The following is a 21,925-nucleotide window of genomic DNA, read 5'->3' on the forward strand; positions in this document are numbered from 1 at the left end:
TCAAATCCCCTTGACTCTGCAACCATCAAAATGTTCTCTGTGTCTATGAGTTTGTGTCTTTCTTGTTTGTTTATTTATTTTATTTTTTTTAGGTTACACATATAAGTGAAATTATATGGTATTTATCTTTTTCTCTGACTTATTTCACTTAGCATAATACCCTCTAGATCAGTGTTTCCCAGCCTTTTTTGTGCCATGCCCCACCTTAACCTTTCTAAAATTTTTATGTCCCCCCCTATGTAACATACATAATTTTTAACATTAAAAAATTGATTTATTCACTTAATAAACATAAATGATAGGTTCTAGGAAGAAATCACTCTGAAATTGTTAACAAAACACAGTAAGTAAAATTTCAAAACATATAATGAAAAACAAATTTAAATTCCAAATAATTTTAATACAGATTTTTCTATATTAATTTATTATTTTAATTTAGTGTGATCCTTGCGCTTGATGCTTGCTGCACAGAGATTTTATATTAGGTTCCAATTTGGTTAGCTTTAGTCTCAAGTCTCCACGTTGTGTTATATCCAGCCGATTTTTTTTTTTTTACCAGTAAATCATTTACAGCACTAAATCCACATTCAGCTAAAAATGAAGATGGAAACGGTAGCAATAGTTTTCTTGCACATTTGGTTGAATTTGGGTATTTGATTTCTGTTTCCTCACAAAGCCATGCCATCGCTCCTTTGATATTAAATAAAGCTTTAACTGACTCATCATTTTGCAATTCTGCGAGTTCTTCTTGATACTGCATATTTGATATATCAGACAAATCCACAAACATTGGCTGCATCATCCATGTTGGGAAATCAATTTGTTTTAAATCAGAAAATCTTTCTTTTAAATCAGCCGATAGAATATTCAAATGATTGACAATAACAAGTAAAGCGGTATCAGTCACTTCACATTTTTGGAGCCAATGAAACTGTTTAAAGTTTTTGTTGTTAATATGTTTCTGACATAACTCAATATTGGTAATGAAACCAAATATCTTTGCTTTTGCATCGACAAGAGTTTTATTTGTTCCTTGAAGTTGCTTATTTAATATATTTAGTTTTTCAAAGATATCGGCTAAATAACTTACAAATGCTTTACCATCTATTGTTAACAGATACTTCATTTCAGGTTTGTCGCTTAAAAAATCACTAAGAGAATCAAACAGTTCCATAAATCTTTTCAAACAGTTTCCTTTAGATAGCCATCTTACTTCAGTATGAAGTAAAAGTCTCACATGGTCTTCATTTTGTTCTTCACAAAATAGCTTGAAAAGACGCTCACATTTGGCACTAACTTTAATAGTATTAACACACTTTATTACTGTATGTAATACTTCATTCAGAACAGGCGAGATGTTTTTAGCTACCAAGTTTTCCCTATGAATAACACAATGCACAAGAATCATTTCTGGATTCGCATCTTTCATCAATTTTAAGCAGCCATTTTTCTTGTCCATCATATTGGGAGTATCATCTGCAGCGTAAGATGTTATATTTTTCATTGGTATATCATTGACATCTAAGTAGTTTTTTAGCTTATTATATATATCTTTGGAGGTAGTGGTGCTTTCTAATCTTTTACAGAACAACATTTCTTCAGCAAAATGTCCTTTATCAATATATCTTACGTAAGTTATCAATACTGCCTCACTGTCTCTCAAAGTTGATTCATCCATTTGCAAGGAGAATTTTCTTGTTTTCAGCTTTTCAATAAGTTGTTTTTCAATATCCTCACTCATTGTCTATTCTTCTGCTAATAGTATTGTCACTGAGTGGCATAGCTTTTACATCTTTGTCATCTTTTTCAAGAACCATTTTAAGAAATGCTGATATTGACGGTTTTATTAAATTCTCTCCTATAGTGTGATTTTCTCCAATTTTAGCGATGAATAAAGAAATTTGATAACTAGCCTCAAGAACACGATTATTAGTTGAAGTATGAGCAGTAAATAGAGACTTTAATGTTGTTCTTTTTTCAAAATTTTTCTTTAAAGTTTTAAAGTAACTCAAATCTGAATTAATATGAGCATTATGTTTCGCCTTCAAATGCGCCTCAAGATGACCTCGTTTCATTGATTCGTTGGTCAAGCATTGCTGGCATAAAAGACAAAAAGTAATCCGCTCATCGTGAACAGCGGGTATGAACCTAAATTTTAAATATTCCTCCGAATATTGACAAGTTTTTTTCCTGCTTGCACCACTCATTTTACTATGGGCTATAAGAAATAAAAATAAGATCAATTAAAAACTAATACTAAAATATGTGTTAAAATATATTCAATGTGACATAGAGTAAACGTATACTAAAAATTCATATTTATTTAAATGTATATAACACATTTACTACACTACCACCGCAAATCAAAAGGTATCTATATTTTTTCCACTTGACAAAATTTTCTGGAAAGTTATGCTTCTAAAATTAAAATTGTCATGCATGCACTATTATAGCCCCAATAATATTTATAAAATATTAGTGCTTTCTAGCCCCGATGCAAGAAGTACTTAATAAAGAGTTTAATATTGATAAAAATAAAATCAAATACTTACCAATTATATCTATACAATATATATGTATATTTATTAAATCAACGAGCTTTTACAACAGTTTTGACTGACATTTATTTCAAATTAACACCAACTGAATGATGTGAAACACTACAGAAGTTGTGATGGGCCAATTAGGTGAGAATAACTGCGTTGTTTAGCGAGATTTTAAAACGTCCGGGGTTCCCCGCAGGAGACGGCACGCTCCGCGGTGAACCCAGGTGGAAGTTTACTTGACGACGCCAATCACCCAGTTGATATTTTGGTCTCGTCAAACAAAATTATACTTAATAATTATTTACCGCAATTATTTAAGAATTGTATTTTTTGTTAAATTTGGCACCGATATCTAGCATTGCATTTAAATGGCCTGGGGCGAAAGAGTTAAAGTCGTGTCGAGTCCATTTTCAAATTGCCCCCCTTAACTATCGAATTGCCCCCCTGTGAGGCGTGGGCCCCACGTTGGGAAACAAAGCTCTAGATTCACCCAGATTGTTGCAAATATGAGGATTTCATTCTATATTTTTTATGGCTGAGTAAAACTATATTGTATTTATATTCCACTTTTAAAATTTTTATTAATTTTAATTTATTGTGTTTACATGGATACAAGTGTCCCACTGAATATATCACCCTCACCCCTCACCCTTGTGTCTGTTTTTAATACCCCCTTTGCTCCCGTTCCTCTAAGTCCCTCCCCCCTTTCTTCTGGATTTGCTATCCTATTATCTGTATCTATCTATGTGTTATGTATATATAATTTCACTAATCCTTCACTTTCTCTGAATCCATCACCTTATCCCCCTTCCCTCTGATAGCTGTCCCTCTAGTCCTTGTGACCCCACCTCTGCCTCTATTCTCTTCCTCAGTTCACTTTGTTCATTAGATTCTGCAATAAGTGAGATCATATGATATTTGTCTTTCTCTGCCTGGCTTATTTCACTTAGCACAATAACCTCTGTTGTAAGGTACCAAAGGCGACAGAATTAATATTAATATTTTAGGAGGCTTAAAGAACATTTTATTAATTTGGGCTAGGCATACAGAGAGATTTTGTAAATTATCTCTGTACTTGTATATATGATTAGCATAAAACCAATATGGCCAATGACATTATGTTATAAATGCAGAAAGAGAAAGGAGACTTGGATTCTCTGACCTTCCCCAAACCTATGGGAAAATGGGTGAATAGCTAGCCAGATGTAGGGATACAAAAGATTAAATTAAACCTTTTCTTATACCAATGGACCATTTACAGGCATCTCTTCCCATGGAAACTACCTCTCCCCTCCTGAAAGCATGTAGTTAATGTATGTATCTCTGGACAAAGGACTAGCAAATGAACTAGAAATTATAGGAATGTCTTTTAGTGTGTAAAGTGACATTTTTACCATTATGTTGCCTTGTAAGTTTTAATGTGTAGAAGTGTCTTTTTATGAATCCTATAGACAGATGTTATAAACTTGCTAATGAATTGTGTCACATCCCCCTCCCTTCATCCTTTTTCCAAACCTGTATAGGAGAAAACAAAAGGTATAGGCTTATACCATGAAGTCAGGTTATTTCCCCACCCATGTATAATTAACAGTATATAACCAACCCCTAGAATATTAATAACACACACGATTTGGGACTTTGGAACTACCCTATGTAAGATATATGCGGCTGGCATATTTAGTAAATTTCCTCCTTTAATAAAACTTTTCAAAAACTGATTTGGACTATGTGCCTCTACGAAAACCTGTGGAATTGTGGATTGGGAACTTTCCAATAACCTGCAGTCCAATCCATGCTGTCGCAAAAGGTATGATTTCCTTCTTTTTCACGGCCACATAGTATTCCATTGTGTATATATATACCACAGCTTTTTAATCCACTTGTCCACTGACGAATACATGGACTGTTTCCAGATCTTGGCTATTGTAAACAATGCTGCAATAAACATGGAGGTGCATTTCTTCTTTTGAATAAGTGATTTAGTATTCTTAGGATATATTCCTAAAAGTGGGATAGCTGGATCAAAAAGCAGTTCCATTTTTATTTTTTTGAAGAAACTCCATACAATTCTCCTCAGTGGCTGCACAAGTCTACATTCCCACCAGCAGTGCAGGAGGGTTCCCTTTTCTCCACACCCTCACCAGCATTTATTTTGTGTTGTTTTGTTAATGAGCGCCATTCTGACAGGTGTGAGGTGGTATCTCATTGTGGATTTAACTTGCATTTCTCTAATGATTAGTGATGTTGAACATTTTTTTCATATGCCTATTGGTCATCTGTATGTCCTCTTTGGAGAAGTGTTTATTCAGTTCTTTTGCCCATTTTTAATTGGATTGTTTACCTCCCTAGTGTTTAGTTTTAGCAGTTCTTTATAAATTTTGGTTACTAAGCCTTTATCAGACGTATTGGTGCATATGTTCTCCCATTGTGTGAGTTGTCTTTTTATTTTGTTAATGGTGTCTTTTGCTGTGCAAAAGCTTTTTAGTTTCATATAGTCCCATTTGTTTATCCTGTCTTTTATTTCACTTGCCTATGGAGATAAGTCGGCAAAAATATTACTATGATAGATATTGGAGAGTTTACTTCCTATGTTTTCTTCCAAAATGTATATGATTTCATGAATTACATTTAGTCTTTTATACATTTTGAGTTTATTTTTGTGAATGGTGTAAGTTGGTGGTCTAGTTTCATTTTTTTGCAGGTAGCTGTCCAATTTTCCTAACACCATTTAATAAAGAGACTGCCTTTACTCAGTTGTATGCTCTTCCCTCCCTTTTTCAAATATCAGTTGACCATAAAGGTGTGGGTTTATTTCTGGGTTGTCTGTTCTGTTTCATTGATATGTATACCTGTTCTTCTGCCAGTACCACACTGTTTTGAGTACAATGGCCTTGTAGTATAACATGATATCAGTAAGTGTGATATCTCCCACTCTATTCTTCATTTTCAATATTACTGAGGCTATTTGTGTTCCTTTTTGGTTCCATATAAGTTATTTGAATATTTATTATATATTTTTGAAGTATGCCATTGGTATTTTAATAGGAATTGCATTGAATTTATAGATTGCTTTGGGTAATATAGACATTTTAATGATGTTTATTCTTCCTAACCATGAACATGGTATATGCTTCCACTTGTTTGTATCTTCCTTGATTTCTTTTATCAGTGTTTTATAATTTTCCAAGTACAAATATTTTACCTTCTTGGTTAAATTTACTCCTAGTTACTTTATTTTTTGTTGTAATAGTAAAGGGAATTTTTTCCTTAATTTCACTTTTAGACAGTTTACTGTTGGTAAATAAAAATGCCACTAATTTCTGAATATTAATTATATCCTGCCACCTTGCCGAATTTATTTATCAGGCCTAATAGTTTTTTGACTGAAACTTGAGAGTTTTCTATGTACAGTATCATGTCATCAGCAAATAATGATAGTTTTACTTCTTTTTTTCCAATTTAAATGCCATTTATTTCTCCTTCTTGTCTGATTGCTGTGGCTAGGATTTTCAGAACTATGTTGAATAAGAGTGGTGAAAGGGGACACCCCTGTCTTGTTTCTGATCTTAAGGGGATTGCTTTAAATTTTTCCTCATTGAGTATGATGTTGGCTGTGGGTTTGTCATAGATGGCTTTTATCATGTTGAGGTATGTTCCCTGTATTCTCACATTGCTGAGAGTTTTGATCATAAATGGGTGCTGGATTTAATCAAATGCTTTTTCTGCATCTATTGAAATTATCATGTGGTTTTTCTCCTTCCTTTTGTTTATGTGATGAATCACATTGATTGATTTGCAAATATTGTACCAGCCTTGCCTCCCTGGAATAAATCCCACTTGATCATGATGTATGATTTTTTTCATGTATTGCTGGATCTGGTTTGCTAATATTTTTTTGAAAATTTTATCTAAGTTCATCAGGAATATTTGCCCATAGTTTTTTGTTGTTGTTGTTTTTTGTAGTGTCTTTACCTGGTTTTGGAATGAGGATAATGCTTGCCTCATAAAAGGAGCTTGATTTCTTTCTTCCTCTTGAATTTTTTGAAATAGCTTGAGAAGGATAGGTATTTGTTCTTTTTTGAATATTTGGTAAAATTCACCTGTGAAGCTATGTGGCCCAGGACTTTTGTTTGCTGGGAGTTTTTTGATAACTGTTTCAATTTCGTTTGTTGTAATTGGTCTGTTTACGTTTTCTGATTCTTCCAGATTGAGTTTTAGAAGATTGTATGTTTCTAGGAATTTATCCATTTCGCCTATGTCGTTCAATTGTTTGGCATACAGATCTTCATAGTATTTCTTAGAATCCTTTGTATTTCTGTGGTTCAATTGTTACTTCTCTACTTCCATTTCTAATTTTATTTCTTTGAGTCCTCTCTTTTTCTTGACGAGTCTGGTTAAGGTTCGTCAATCTTGTTTACCTTTTCAGAGAACCAACCCTTGCTATCATTGATCTTTTGTATTTTTTTTTTATCCTCTGTGTCATTTATTTTTGCTCTGATCTTTATTATTTTTTTCCTTCTACTTCCTTGGGCCTTTATTTGTTGTTCTTTTTCTAGTTCTTTTAGATGCAGGGTTAAGTTGTTTATTTGAGCTTTTTTATGCTTCTTAAGGTAGACTGTAATGCTATAAACTTCCCTTTTAAGACTGCTTTTGCTGTGTCCTATGAATTTTGAGATGTTGTATGTCCATTTTTATTTGTTTCAAGGAAATTTTTTATTTCTTGCAGTACTGGTTTGGTTGTGATGAATTCCCTGAGGTCTTTTTTTTTTTTCCTTGAAGTTTTTTTTATTTCTTCTTCAATTTTAAGTGATAGCCATGCTTGATAATGTACTCTTGGTTGTAGGTTCTTCTTTTGCATCACTTTGAATATTTCTTGCCAATCCCTTCAGGCCTCAAGTGTTTCTCTTGAGAAGTCGGATGTCATCCTTATGGAGGCTGCTCTGTATGTTGTTAACTGCTTTTCTCTTGCAGCTTTTAGTGTTCTTTATATCTTAACTTTGGTATTTTAATTATGATGTGTCTTGATGTAGGCCTCCTTGGCTTTCTCTTTAATGGGACTCTCTTGCTTCATGAACTTGTATGACTTGTTCCTTCATCAATTTAGGGAAATTTTCAGCTATGATTTCTTCAAACAGGTTCTTTATCCCTTGTTCATTCTCTTCTTCTTCAGGAACTCCTATGATGCGAATGTTGTTTCTCTTCATGTTGTCACAGAGCTCTCTTAGAGTTTCCTGAGTCTTTTTGAGCCTCTTTTCATTTTGTTGCTCTACTTCTGTGCTTATATTTATATTTATCTTCTCTACTAAATCACGGATTCGATTCCCTCCTTCATCCAACCTGCTGTTGATTCCTTCTAGTGCTGCCTTTATTTCTAATATTGTATTTGTCATTTCTGACTGGTTCTTTTTTATGATCTCAGTGTCCCTTTTGATGCTTGCTATCTCTTTATTTAGGTGCTCATTATGTCTGTCCATTGTTGCTCTGAGATTCTTGAGCATCCTAAAAATCATTATTTTAAACTCTGCATCTAGTAATTTGGTTACTCCCATTTCATTTAGTTCTTTTTCAGGGGATTTCTCTTGTTGATTTATTTGGGTTGAATTTCTCTGTCTACGCATTTTGTCAGTATATTAGAAGCACTGTCTGACTTTGAACTTTTGTGGTTTCTTTATGAGGAAGATGGGTGCGATGGTACTGACCTCCAGGCCACCTGTTTTCCTTGTTCTGGGAACGCTTCTTGAGGGTACTATTTTTTTTCCTGTTGTCTGTGAGTATTGAATGCAGTTGGAACTTTTGTGGGTACAGTTATTCCTTTAGACTGGCTAGCTCTAAAGGTCAACCTTGATCGTGTGTATAACACTCTGTGCAATGTTTGTCTTGTTGGGCATATTTATTCTCAGTGTCTGGTGCCTGCTAGACTCTTCCTTTGGGTGTGCTGCTTATGTAGCTAGATGAGTCTAGGGTTGTTGCTGTCTGCCACCCACTACTAGTTGTGTTGGTTCTAGATCTTCTTAGGTTGGCATCCGCTGTTGTTTGTAACCTGCTCTGGGCTACTTGTCTGCAGCTACAGCTCTTTTTGCTGTTTGTGTCTTTGTTTTCTGTGCCTGGGTAGTATGGGAGGGTCCAACCTGTGTGTAAGGATCAAGTTTCTCCAGCTTAGAGATGACAGCAGCTCCATTAAAGCTCCAAGCTCCATAAGATTTGCCTCCATTTTTCAGCTGCTCCACCTCCTCTTGCAGTTTCCTGGTCTTTCTTTCCACAGAGTCTTCTGTAGAAAGACTGTAGTGTGGGCCCAGACTGACCTCACTCAACCAACCCATCTTAAAATTGCAAGCTTGTTGGGTTAAGGCAGCTGAGGTTGGGAATCCAATGTTAGTGGGACCCCCTATTTCAAGGGTCTCTTGTTCAGTAGCTCAGTATGAGGAATGTGGTCCCACTCCAGAGGCTTATCCCTCAGCCACTGATGGATACTCATATTTTATTTCATCCCAACAAAGTGAGCAGAAGGCTCAGTTCAAAGTGGGGCTGATAGTCCCCTCTACAGAAAGTGGCTAAGCTCTTTGACCAGATCTGACACTAGGCTAAAGGGACCCAAACTTTAAATGTCCATGCTCCAAGCCTCTCTCCCTTCTCCCAGTGGAATCTAGCCCTACAGGGCAGGACATCCAGCACCCAGTCCGGCTGACTGTGAAGCTCCACCGTATGCAATGCACATGAGCCACTGTGCCTGTGCTGATCACAGAGAGTGAAATTCGCTTTAGCTGGGCCAGATGTGAGGAGCCCTTCTTTTGGATACCACTTTAGCAAGGGTTGTTAGGTCTTGAACCGATGCTCTCTGCAGCTGGCCACTGGATATTCCAGCCCTGGGCCTCTCTGAAGCAGCCCAGTGCAGACCAGTGAGAGACACTGCCTGTGACTGGCCCTCAGCAACCTTTTTGGAGCTATAAGCAATCCAGAGTTTGTGGTTGCCTCTGCTGGACCCAGGTGCACATGGAAATACCAAATTACACACCTGTAGTTGGCTTTTACCCACACTGGTCCTGGGGGAAGTTTCCCTGAGTCTGGCCTCCTGCAGCCTCTGTCTGCCTGCTGCCTGCTTATTGAGCTCGGCCATAGAAAAAAACCTGTTAGAGTCTGGAGCCTGTGGCAATTCAGGGATTAGGAAGGGTGGTGGGTGTCAGTCCAGACTTTTTTCACAGACCTCAGTGGGGTGTGGCCCCAGGAGTCTTGTGGGTGTGGCCTCTGAAATCCAGTGATGTGGTCCCGCCACACTCTGGACAGTTTCCACTGAGTCTCCCATGAGGTAGAATGGGGTCGGGAGGAAGCTCTGGCCTCAACACCAGAAAACTGAGTCACTGATGGGCCACGCCTCCTGGATTCTCAGTATGACCCAGTTGCCATGACTGGAACAGGAGATACTCCCAAAGGCAGAGCAATTGCTTCTCCCCAGGCTGGTGCCATTCAGAGGGGATTGCTTCACCCCAAGAAAGATGGCGACTGCACTACTAGAGAATGACTCAGCACAGGGGTTCCGGTGGTAATCTCCCTGAGCTTTCAACTGTACACTCTCCTCATGCAACTCTAGTCCTCTCAGCTCTCCCTCCACCGGAGCCCTGGGTAAGTGGCTGTGAATGAGATTTTTTGCGAGGGCCCTTTAAGACAGAGCCTGTATGTCCAAGAGTTCTGTCTCTTTCTCGCAGACAGAAACTTGCCTCTTTGACCACCAAATGCTGTCTGGGTGCCTCTTCTAGGCTCTGGGGCTCTAGGCTGGAGCTCTGGGTTTGGGGCTGAGGTTCCACTCTTCTCAGGGCAACACTCTCCACAGCAAGAGTCCCTCTGTACCCTCAGCCACCACTCGCTCCCAGGAGTGGGGCAGCCATTTCCATGTCTCCACCCTTCCTACCAGTCTCAGTGTGGCTTCTGTGATCCTTGGTTATAGACTCCTCTTTGTTTAGTCCAAAGTTGGTTTTTCAAGATGATTGTTCTTAAATTAAGTTGTAATCCAATTTGGTCCTGGGAGGTGGCAGTTGGACCGTCTGCCTACTCCATAGCCATCTTTGAATCCCCCCCTATATACCACTTCTTTATCCACTCAGCTGTTGATAGACATTTAGGTTGCTTTCATATCTTGACTATTGTAAATAATACTGCAGTGAACATATGGATGCATATATCTTTTCAAATTAATATTTTGGGTTTCTTTGGATAAATACCCATAAGTGGCATTGCTGGGTACTTCTTTGTCTCTTATTAGAGCTGTTGTTGTCATGTCTGTTTTACCTGGTATAAGTTTTGCTACCCTACCTTTTTTGTTTGTTTACTTGTTTCCATTTTTATGAAATATCTTTGTCGTTTTACTTTCAGTCTATGTGTGCCTTCTGAGCTGAGGCGGATTTAATGGTGGGCACAGTGGGTGTGAGCTCTGGGCCCCAACTTCTGAAGGTCCTCACAAAACTCCAACTTTACACTTTTTTCTAAGGTAAGGGGCCTGATATTTTCTTCTGCGCCCAGGACCTCAACAGACCTTAATCCTCCTCTGCATCTGACCTGAAGTGATTCTCTTATAGGCAGATATGTAAGGGTGTTGTTTTAATACCCATTTAGCCACCCTCTGTGTTTTGATTGGAGCATTTTATATATTTACTTTTAAAGTAATTCTTGATAGATATATATTTATTGCCACTTAAGTATTCAAATTTTTTAAATAATTTTTTTTCCTTGAAGTCTCTTTACATTTCTTATAATACTGGTTACTGGTTTGGGGTTAAAGAACTCAATTTTTTCTCATCTGATAAGCTCTTTGCTGGGAAAAATAATCTTGTTTGCAGTTCCTTGCATTTTATCACTTTGAGTATTTCGTGCCAATTTATTCTGGCCTGCAAAGTTTCTGTTGAAAATTCAGCTGATAGTCTTAAGGGAGCTCTCTTTTAGGTAACTAACTGCTTTACTATTGCTGCTTTTAAGATTCCTCTCAGTCTTTAACCTTTGGCATTCTTAATTATGATGTGTCTTGGTGTGGGCCTCTTTTCTCTTCATCTTGCTTGGGACTGTGTGTGTTTCCTAGGCTTATATGTCTATTTCCTTTACAAGGTCAGGGAAATTTTCTGTTATTATTTCCTTGAATAGGTTTTTAATGTCCTTCTGTTACCCTAATAATGCGAATGTTATTATGCTTGTTGTTGTCCCAGAGGCCCCTCAAACTGTCCTCTTATTTTTGGATACTTTATTCTTTTTACCATTCTAATTGGGTGTTTTCTGCTACCTTGTTTTCCAAATCACTAATTCGAGTATCTGCTTCTTCTAATCTAGTGTTCATTCCTTCTAATGTATTCTTTATTATATTTATGTTTTCTTCACTTCTGATTAGGTCTTTTTTATGTTTTCTCTTTCTTTGTTGAAGATTTCACTGAGATCATTGAGCATCCTAATAACTAGTGTTTTGAAATCTGCATCTGGTAGATTGCTTATCTTCCTTTTATTTAGTTCTTTTTTTTTTTTAATTTGTATTTGTCTGAAGTGAGAAGCCTGGAAGCAGAGAGACAGACTCCCACATGTGCCTGACTAGGATCCACCCAGCAAGCCCACTAGGGCACGATGCTCTGCCCATCTGAGTCATTGCTCTGTTGCAACCGGAGCCATTCTAGTGCCTGAGGTGGAGGACATGGAGCCATCCTCAGCACCCGGGCCATCTTTGCTCCAATGGAGCCTTGGTTGTGGGAAGGGAAGAGAGAGATAGAGAGAAAGGAGAGGGGGAAGGGTGGAAAAGCAAATGGTCACTTCTCCTGTGTGCCCAGGCCAGGAATCGAACCTGGGACTTCCACACACCAGGCTGATGATTTACCTCTGAGCCAGCCAGCCAGGGCCAAGATGTAAAATTTTATCTAACTGTAATTGAACCTTTGTGAACTCTACTGTATGTACGGTAGGCTTCAGCTTAAAATTTTTAAATGAACATTTTTCTTGCAGGTATTCTAGCATGGTAAAAGGAGAACAATAATATAGTAAATAAAGAGAATATATATTTTTAAATAAGAAAGAATGAGGTCAGCAGGTCCAACATTTGGATAAAATAGGAAATCTAGAAAGTAAAGAAATAAAAAATAGAGGAAGAAAATTATCAAAAAAATAATATAAAAATTTCAAGAATTGAAGGCTATGACCCATAAAAGTCCTTCAAATGCTTAGCAAACAATACAAAAAGGGCTCATCATCATGATGACATTTTAGATCACTATTAACAAAATGAAGGTCTAAGAGTTTCCAGAGGGACTCCTCTCCCATAAAAATGTCACATGTCACAGCAAAACTAAAGAACAAAATATTAATAATCCCAGAATTCTCACTATAAATTATTCCTATTCCATAATTCTTTTCCCAGCTAACCTACCATTCAGTTGACAGAAAAAGTGAGAGTTTTCAGTCACATTATACTGCAATAGGTGATATCTATGAACTCTATCGCAAATCACTAAAGATGTGCTTCACTAAAAGAAGGGGAAGGGAAATGGAGGGAACTGTGGAACCAGGAAGCATATGGACATGAACAGCATAGGCGAGACACAAAAAACCACTAAGGTAATGGTAAAGGGAAGTCCCAGAATGACAACTGTACAGCAAGATTTAGAGAACAGTTGATCTACAATAAACCTAAAACAATTTGATCTTGAAAAGCATGTAAAATTAAAATGAGTGGAAAATTAGTAAGAAGTTTTGTAGAGCACAGCTGGTGGAGGTAATAAGTGGAGAGCAGGCTCCAGTACAGGTTGCCAGAAGAATGCTTTGGTCGTGAACCACAAGTGAGGAAAGAGAGGGGACATGAGTTTCCTTGTTACCAAGAAACTCTAGGAGCTATCTGCATACGAGACCAGATTAGAGTCTGATTCATACATTCCGATACTTTTGAATGAGAAGTCAGAAAGAAGCAAAATAATCATGGTACTTTAGAGCAGGGGTCCCCAAACTTTTTACACAGGGGGCCAGTTCACTGTCGCTCAGACCATTAAAGGGCTGGACTATAAAAAAAACTATGAATAAATTCCTGTGCACACTGCACATATCTTATTTTAAAGTAAAAAAACAAAACGGGAACAAATACAATATTTAAAATAAAGAACAAGTAAATTTAAATCAACAAACGGACCAGTATTTCAATGGGAACTATGCTCCTCTCACTGACCACCAATGAAAGAGGTGCCCTTCCGGAAGTGCGGCGGGGACGGATAAACGGCCTCAGGGGCCTGCATGCAGCCCATGGCCCATAGTTTGGGGACCCCTGCTTTAGAGGAATATGGAAGGTAATTAGCCTTCATACAGCCAGCCCTCTAATTATAAAATGAATGTGTTGCATTGACTGTTTGGCAGTGACTTTGTAGAGTGCATGGTTCTCTGATATGGAGTTTCTCTGACAGAGGAGGGATGCTCTTGCTCATTTGATTAATCATTTCCCGGATAATGCATTGTTAAACAGAAACTTAGTACAGTTCTTGGTCTATGACTCCTATCAGCATCATAACATTTGAATGTTTCTGAATGTATGAAAATTGGCAATATATTGATTAAAGTGTGGTAGTTATTTCAGAGAAAACTGTAATGATGAATAAATTAAAAAGTTTCATACCACATTTTAAACTTTTTATCTTGTGGATCAAAATGAGCATCTTTTGTTTTCTACCTTTAAGGTATATTAATATATATATATATATATATATATATATATATATATATATATATCTTCTTATGTATATAATTCATGGTATTTATTGATGCGTATTAAGGTAATTATACCAAACTCCAGTTGAGAAATAATAGTAGAAGGGTGAGGGATTGGCATGTTCAAGAAGTCAAAATATAACTGATAGAATTTGAGAACTAATTGCACAGGATGAAAAACAACGGATTAAAGTACTTGAGTACCTTGATGGATGGTGGAGCCATTGACTGGGACACAGAACACTGGGGTGCTGGCAGTGCTTTCAGTAGAGTAGACCGAAATTTCAGTGTGGAGTCTTGTAGGGAGCAGTTACATCAGAGCGTAATCTTTGATTAATTCACATAATCATAACTAATGTTAGTCTTTTATCAATATCTCTCTTCCTATGCATGCTATGGCTGATTGAATAAAAAAATTAATGCTGAATATTTCATTTTACTACCATGAACAAAAATAAGCCTAAATTTTCTTTTACATATTTATTCACTTTGCAGAACAAGCAATAATAACTTTTTACAGTTTGTGGTTAAAACAAAAACAAAGGGAGAGAGGGAAGCTGGTGTGTGACCCAGTCTTGATAAAGCATTAGCTCATCTTTGCATTGAGATGGTCCACTGTGCGCAAGTGGGAAACATTTCTTTTGCTTCTTAGTGTCTCCCCCAGAGTACACCTTCGTGCTATATTTTTCTGCCTATTAGATAAGAACTAGTTGAGTTGGGTTGTAGGGAGGTGATAAGATTGAATGAGGGACAAGGCAGAATTATGAATTATTTTTACAACAGTTTTGAAGATACCTGTTCTGTTGCTTTATTGAGGAAAGAATGAATAAAATTTCTTTAATTACTGTGGGTCCGTGGAAATAAACAATATGATCCTAATTATATCCTTGAAATCTTGTTTAAGTTATAAATTTAGTGCCATCTGATCATTATTTCAAAAAGATAATAACATTTTATTTTTTACACTATTTACTGTGATAATTAGCATTTCACTGAAGTTAACACAATTTGTTTTATTAGAGGCCAGGACTGTATAATTGACACAGAATTAATTTAAAAAAAGATAATAATAACTGAATGGTACAAGGAATTAAATGAATTAGATTTCCAATTCAAATTTAAATTTTAATTCACAGATTTGTAAACATTTCCAAAATGAGTCGGTATCCTACATACTATACATTCAATAAATATTTAACTTAAATAATAAATATTTATTAATCACTTATAATAAGTGATAAATTATTAACTTAAGGAATATATTTATTTAAATTAAATAATAAATATTATAAGATATTTATTAAATTCTCACCAGATAGTAGCTAATGTACTCAATGTTTGGGATACCTCAATAATAAGACATGAGCCCACCCTCAAAGTGCTTAAGTCTGAACTAAGAGTTTACTAAATCCAAGTTATATGGAGCTGGAGCTATTTTTAAGGCTATAAATTATGCTATATATAAAGCTATATTAATTTTCTAGAAAATGAATAATTTGCTGTAATACTTTCATGCAAGTCAGTGGTAATTCTGGTCAAGCTTGGTTATTTGTCGTTATTAAACAAATTATAGAAAATTTCTCTTAAGATTGAGGTTGATATTTCTATTTAGACTTAATATTAATGAAGATTTTATATGGCTTTCCAAAACTCAAATATACCAAGACTGGTCTTCACCAATCTATGTTGAACCTTTAAAAATGATCTCTCTCTATCGCTTCTCGGCCTTTTGGCTAAGATCAAGTGTAGTATTGTTCTTATCAGTTTAAAAATGACCTCTGTCTGTTTTTAGTATTGGCCGTCTCTACTACCCGGACACTGCCGCCACTTCTAATCTCTGCACCTGATGCCCCCACATCCACCTTCATCTGTTCTCTCCCTGCCTTTCTTTTGGTTTCTACCACTTCTCTAGAGGCTCTTCACTCTAGCTCAAAACAGCTGACTGTTTATGGACATCATTAGATAGTTGGCATGCTCTTTTCCTTCTGATCAGTCATGAGCTATCATTTATTATCTCTGAGCTTTTTTATTTTCCAGGGTTGGTTCATTTGTGTTAAGTTTCATTTGTGCCTGATGGTGGGGCCATGAGAAAGATTGGGATGTATAGAAGAATGGGCTACTTTGAAATCTGGGGCATTCTGGACACTTGAAGTTGCTAGAAAGCTGATCTGTAGATACCCAATGTATGTAATATGATCAGAATACAATTCAGCTTCCACAAGTTCTTGTCTCATTCCAAAGAGTATTTCATAAGCTTAGGGAGAACACATTTTCTCTTTTAGGACATGAACTCAGTTTAGCTGTCTGTGTAGATATTAGTAAGAGGAAAGTACCAAACTATCCCCTCAAATTTCTACTGTTTATATACAGGAATGCACTTTTATGCAGACCTTAACCTGTTTATATTGATTTGCCCTCTTGTTTTGTACGTGACCCTCTTTTATTTTGTTTCCTGTGTGCTGCTGAATTGTCTGTAGTGGGAATGTTTCATTTTTAACTTTTAAAATAGAAGCACTTGGATTTCTGTTGATAATTGTCACCCATTTTACCAGTTCAAAAATATAAACTTGCATATTAGCATAAAACATTTAAAAGCAGTTTGATATTATTTATTCATTGAAAAAAATAGTTTGAGCCCTGGCCAAATAGCTCAGTTGATCAGAGCCTCCTGCCAAAGTGCAGAGGTTGCCAGTTCAACCCCAGTCAGGGCACAGACAGGAACAGACTGATGTTCTCCCGCCGCCCCCACCCCTTTCTCTCTTTTTTTCTCTCTCTAAAATCAATAAATAAAATTTTTTAAAAAAATAAAGAAAAAATAAAAAAATAGTTTGAGTCACTTGTGAGAGTCACCAGTTTTGACCAAGTAATCAGGAACATTTGTATTAACAGAAATATTCTTGAAAGCCATGTGGGCAAATCTGAATTCTGTCTCTACATTCAAAGAACTAATGGCAGCCCTTGCCTGAATTTCAGCAGTTCTCATGAAACAGTATAAAGGAATCAGGTCATAGCAAAAAGAGAATCAAATTAGGAGTCAGATAATCTCAGTGCAAGTCTGTTAGCTATAAGACCTCTGAGTTTGTTTCCTTAGCTATCACATAGGGGTAATCATTTTCAAGTACTCTTATAAAAAGAAACCACATTAAGCCTACCAACCTTAGGAACTCAATAAATGTTGATTACATCCCTCCCCATTTATTTGTGTTAACACAGTGCCCAGTGTACCCACAATGCTCAATATTTTAGGACAATTCTAGGATTTATATGCTCAGTTCTACAATTCCAGGAATACTTGATCTTCGAGGACCTAGTTTTGTTTTTTGTTTTTTGGGGTTTTTTTTAAGTATAATTAGTATTGTTTTTGTTTTAATTGACCTACTCAGATAATGAAGATTCTTGACAGTTCATAAACATCCAGAGGTTTCCACTTCAACAACAGAATTAAAACAGTTCAAAGCGATCAAAATCTGAGAAAATTACTGGAAATTGTGACATCATTTATCTCATTGAATGAGTTATTTCTTTAAAATATGATTTTATTTACTTCTAAGGTACTTACCAATTGAAAATAAGTGTAATCTTCAGTTTCTAGCTGTTTATCAACCTATCTAGTTTCATATAAATAATTGTACCCATTTGAACAAATTACCCATGTCTACTTTACGACAGACACTTAAAATAAAAAATTACCTTTATTAACAATCTTTACAACACCCCTATGAGGTAGATACTATGTACATCATCTTTATTTAACACAAGATAAAAGATAGGCACAGAGAGGTAATTTTCCAAAGCTCAGACAACTAATAAGCTCAGACATCACTATTGTGCCAGGATTGAAATTGAGCATTCTGGCTCAGAGCTTATGATCTTAATCACTATCCGGTCTTGTTACTTTTTTTTCCTTGAAGTGACTGGGGGATTTAAAAAATCGAGCCTCTCAGACCCTTTAATTTCAAATATGAAATATCTTTCATAGAGTCTTATGACAATAGTGATGCAAAATCTGTATTTTTAGCTTCAGCTTCTTCTAGAGATCTTACTGTGCTAGCCTAAATTCTACAATTCTGGCCCTTCCCTTCATTCCATGATGGAATAAGCTTTGCTTGTAGAGTCCAGAGCACAGCCTGGTTGTTTAAGTGGTGCAGTGAAGAAATCTACACATACCCACATGCTCTTGATGTGAATAAAATGTCCCACCTCAATGTTATTTTTATTTTTAGCAAGAGAGAGAGAGAGAGAGAGAGAGAGAGAGAGAGAGGAACAGACAGAGACACACAGACAGCAAGGGAGAGAGATAAGAAGTATCAGCTCGTAGTTGCGGCACCTTAGTTATTCATTGATTGCTTTCTCATAGATGCCTTGTCAGGGCAGGGTGGGGAGAATACAGCTGAGCCAGTGACCCCATGCCCAAGCCAGTGACCACAGGGTCTGAAACCTGAGTCCTCAGCATCCAGGCCTATACTCTATCTGCTGCACTACTGCCTGGTCAGGCTCAATTTTATTTTCATAGATTTATGATGTATGATAAAAGAACTCAGCTTGTCATATTATACTAAGAATCTCAATTTCTTTACAGGCTAGTGATTAGCTCCATTCGTACTTGTCTGGCTGATTAAATGATATAATCTGCTATAAACTTCAGGGGGCCTCTACTCTGGATCCTACATGACCAGTTCCTTCCAGAGTTCCATGCTCTGTATATAGAGCATACCTCATTTATTTGAGCTGTGTTTTCTAATTATTATATATCCCTCAGCAGAATTGATGCAATCATGTCATTTTCCAGATATCCTGCTATTGCTCTCAACTGTGCCCATGAATCTATTCTGCTACCAATGAATCAAATGACCTTGGGGAAATTACAGATAAAGTCAGTGCAACTTGCCCCTGCTGTTAAAGAATAACAATTCAAGTGAAAAGTTTAAAAAGTTGTGTATTAAAATTTAGCTATTTGATTTAGTTTGAAGTAAAAATATGATTTGAAACTAACCATAAAAACCATGAATACTTTTCCTTTATAATAATTGTTATTACATAGTTTTAAATGGGGAAATGGTGCAAAGAATAAATAAGAGAGAGTTATGGTAATGGTTGTAGGAAATTTAGTGCATTTTTTATTTGTTAAAAATCTAGATAAAAATAAAAAGCTTTTTTTAAAAACAGATGTGTTTAATTTTTCTAATTTTGAATTTAGTTTTTTGGTTGTGCTTGTTTAATTTTAACTATGCCAGTGGACTGTTCAAATAATTATCAATAGCAATTAAAATGTACGTTTTAAATTAAAAAAATTTTGAGGTGACTAAGTTTTAAGCTGACATTGATTTTTTTTTTTTTTTTTTCTGAAGCTGGAAACGGGGAGAGACAGACTCTCGCCTGCGCCCGACCGGGATCCACCCGGCACGCCCACCAGGGGGCTATGCTCTGCCCCTCCGGGGCGTCGCTCTGCCGTGACCAGAGCCACTCTAGCGCCTGGGGCAGAGGCCAAGGAGCCATCCCCAGCGCCCGGGCCATCTTTGCTCCAATGGAGCCTCGGCTGCGGGAGGGGAAGAGAGAGACAGAGAGGAAGGAGAGGGGGAGGGGTGGAGAGGCAGATGGGCGCTTCTCCTGTGTGCCCTGGCTGGGAATCGAACCCAGGACCTCTGCACGCCAGGCCGACACTCTACCACTGAGCCAACTGTCCAGGGCCCTGACATTGATTTTTAATGATAACAATGTATCAGGTAGCCATGCATTATGTAAAACATAGAGCTTCTTTTCCAAGCTTTTAAAAATTTTTATTAAATCTCAATTTACTCTTTTATAAAATTAAGACATTGATTTCTAAATTGCATGAGTTATTTAGGGATAAGAAGAGATCATGTGTTTCTTATAGGATATTTAGCATAATACCTGGCACACAAGTACCATTCATTAGGTACATAGTAATTTGTGGGTGGAGCGCAGAGCTCATTCCTAGCAGCTGTGGCTAATGCAATGCTGTGAGAATACTCCAGCTCCCAGAACCCTCCTGGGCACACCCAGGAAGGAAGCTCGCCTGCTATAAGGAGGTGACTTAGCGCCAACCACGCAGCTCCCTGATCTTTTCAGCCATTGGTTTTAAAGGACACACTGTAACACCCTATAGGTTGAACTCATGTATATAAGCTAGTTTACTTCCTGAATAAAGTGGATCTGCGTCACTAAACCTGGTCCCCGGAGTTGGATCTTTGCGTCTCCGTTGTCCTCACCCCCAGGAGGACTGGGACTTGTCCACAGTAATTATTATTATTATTATTATTATTATTGTAAAAATAAGCTAATACTTCTTTATCTTTGTACCAGATGAAAAGTACTAGTCTTGGTATTAACAAATGACTGATAAAGATCTGTATTTCTAAGAGGAAATTACTGTTTAAAAATTTTTTTTTTAGGGAATTCTGCTATTGTCTACTACAGGACCTTTTAAAATGTCTTTTAGTTTTCTATATGTCAGATATCCCAAGCAGTCTACTTTACCAGAGATGAGCTAGGATAACATCTGAGATGTGTATTGACGTGAGGTTTGGGGCTTTTTAAAAATGATAATTGGCCCTGACCGGTTGGCTCAGTGATAGAGCGTCGGCATGGTGTGCAGGAGTCCCAGGTTCGATTCCCGGCCAGGGCACACAGGAGAAGTGCCCATCTGCTTCTCGACCCCTCCCCCTCTCCTTCCTCTCTGTCTCTCTCTTCCCCTCCCACAGCCAAGGCTCCATTGGAGCAAAGTTGGCCCGGGCACTGGGGATGGCTCTATGGCCTCTGCCTCAGGCTCTAGAATGACTCTGGTTGCAACAGAACAATGCCCCAGATGGGCAGAGCATTGCCCCAGTGGGCATGCTGGGTGGATCCCGGTCGGGCACATATGGGAGTTTGTCTGACTGTCTCCCCATTTCCAGCTGCAGAAAAATACAAAAAAAATAAAATAAAAAGCATTGCCCCAGTGGGCATGCCGGGTGGATCCCGGTCAGGCACATATGGGAGTCTGTCTGACTGTCTCCCCATTTCCAGCTGCAGAAAAATACAAAAAAAATAAAATAAAATAAAAATGGTAATTGACAACTATTGATTGACTGACTTCTTTTAAGTTATATGCTAAAACACATAACTTAATCTGACTTGCACATATATAATCTAAGTGGACACTCCCAATCTCTACCTGCTTCCGACTCTGAGTAATAGCTACTGATTTATTAATAGTAATGTTTATATACTTTAGTTGTTAAATGTGGTGACTAGCAACTTGCTTAACGTTCTGACAGAAATGTGTAGCATAAATAGGAGATCTGTGCCCTGTGTTGTTACAGCAGCAGGAACAAGGGTATACTAATGTTGGGAAAATGAGTTTGTAAAATTTGTTTTTCTTAGTTTGTTCACTTTTATTGTTAAAAAATGGCACTGGACAGCTACTTGTGTGCTTGCCCTCAGAGCAGGGCAATTGATTGCAAATTGCAGATTGCATTCCTGCTTGGAGGGACCATTGCTTTTGCTAATGTTTGGTGGAGGAGATGTCTTACTGGGCCCCAGCCATTTTTTGTAGAGAGAGCAGAGAGAATGCAGAGTGCTGAAGAAGAAGCCAGTTTTACAGAGAGAGAAGGAAGGTGTGCAGATGGGGAACCAGAGCTGAGGTGCTTGGGGAGCCCTACTGAGGCTAA

General features: G+C 37.2%; 1 protein-coding gene and 1 pseudogene across 1 annotated transcript in view; both read left to right on the top strand.

Moving 5' to 3' along the window:
- ADGRV1 (adhesion G protein-coupled receptor V1) overlaps positions 1-21,925 on the top strand; it is a 697,985-nt gene that overhangs the window by 425,800 nt on the left and 250,260 nt on the right. The gene's annotated exons all lie outside the window — the stretch shown is intronic.
- Positions 15,969-16,088, top strand: LOC136404541 (U2 spliceosomal RNA; annotated as a pseudogene).

Source organism: Saccopteryx leptura, chromosome 4 (assembly GCF_036850995.1).
Source record: "Saccopteryx leptura isolate mSacLep1 chromosome 4, mSacLep1_pri_phased_curated, whole genome shotgun sequence".
Lineage (NCBI taxonomy): Eukaryota > Metazoa > Chordata > Mammalia > Chiroptera > Emballonuridae > Saccopteryx > Saccopteryx leptura.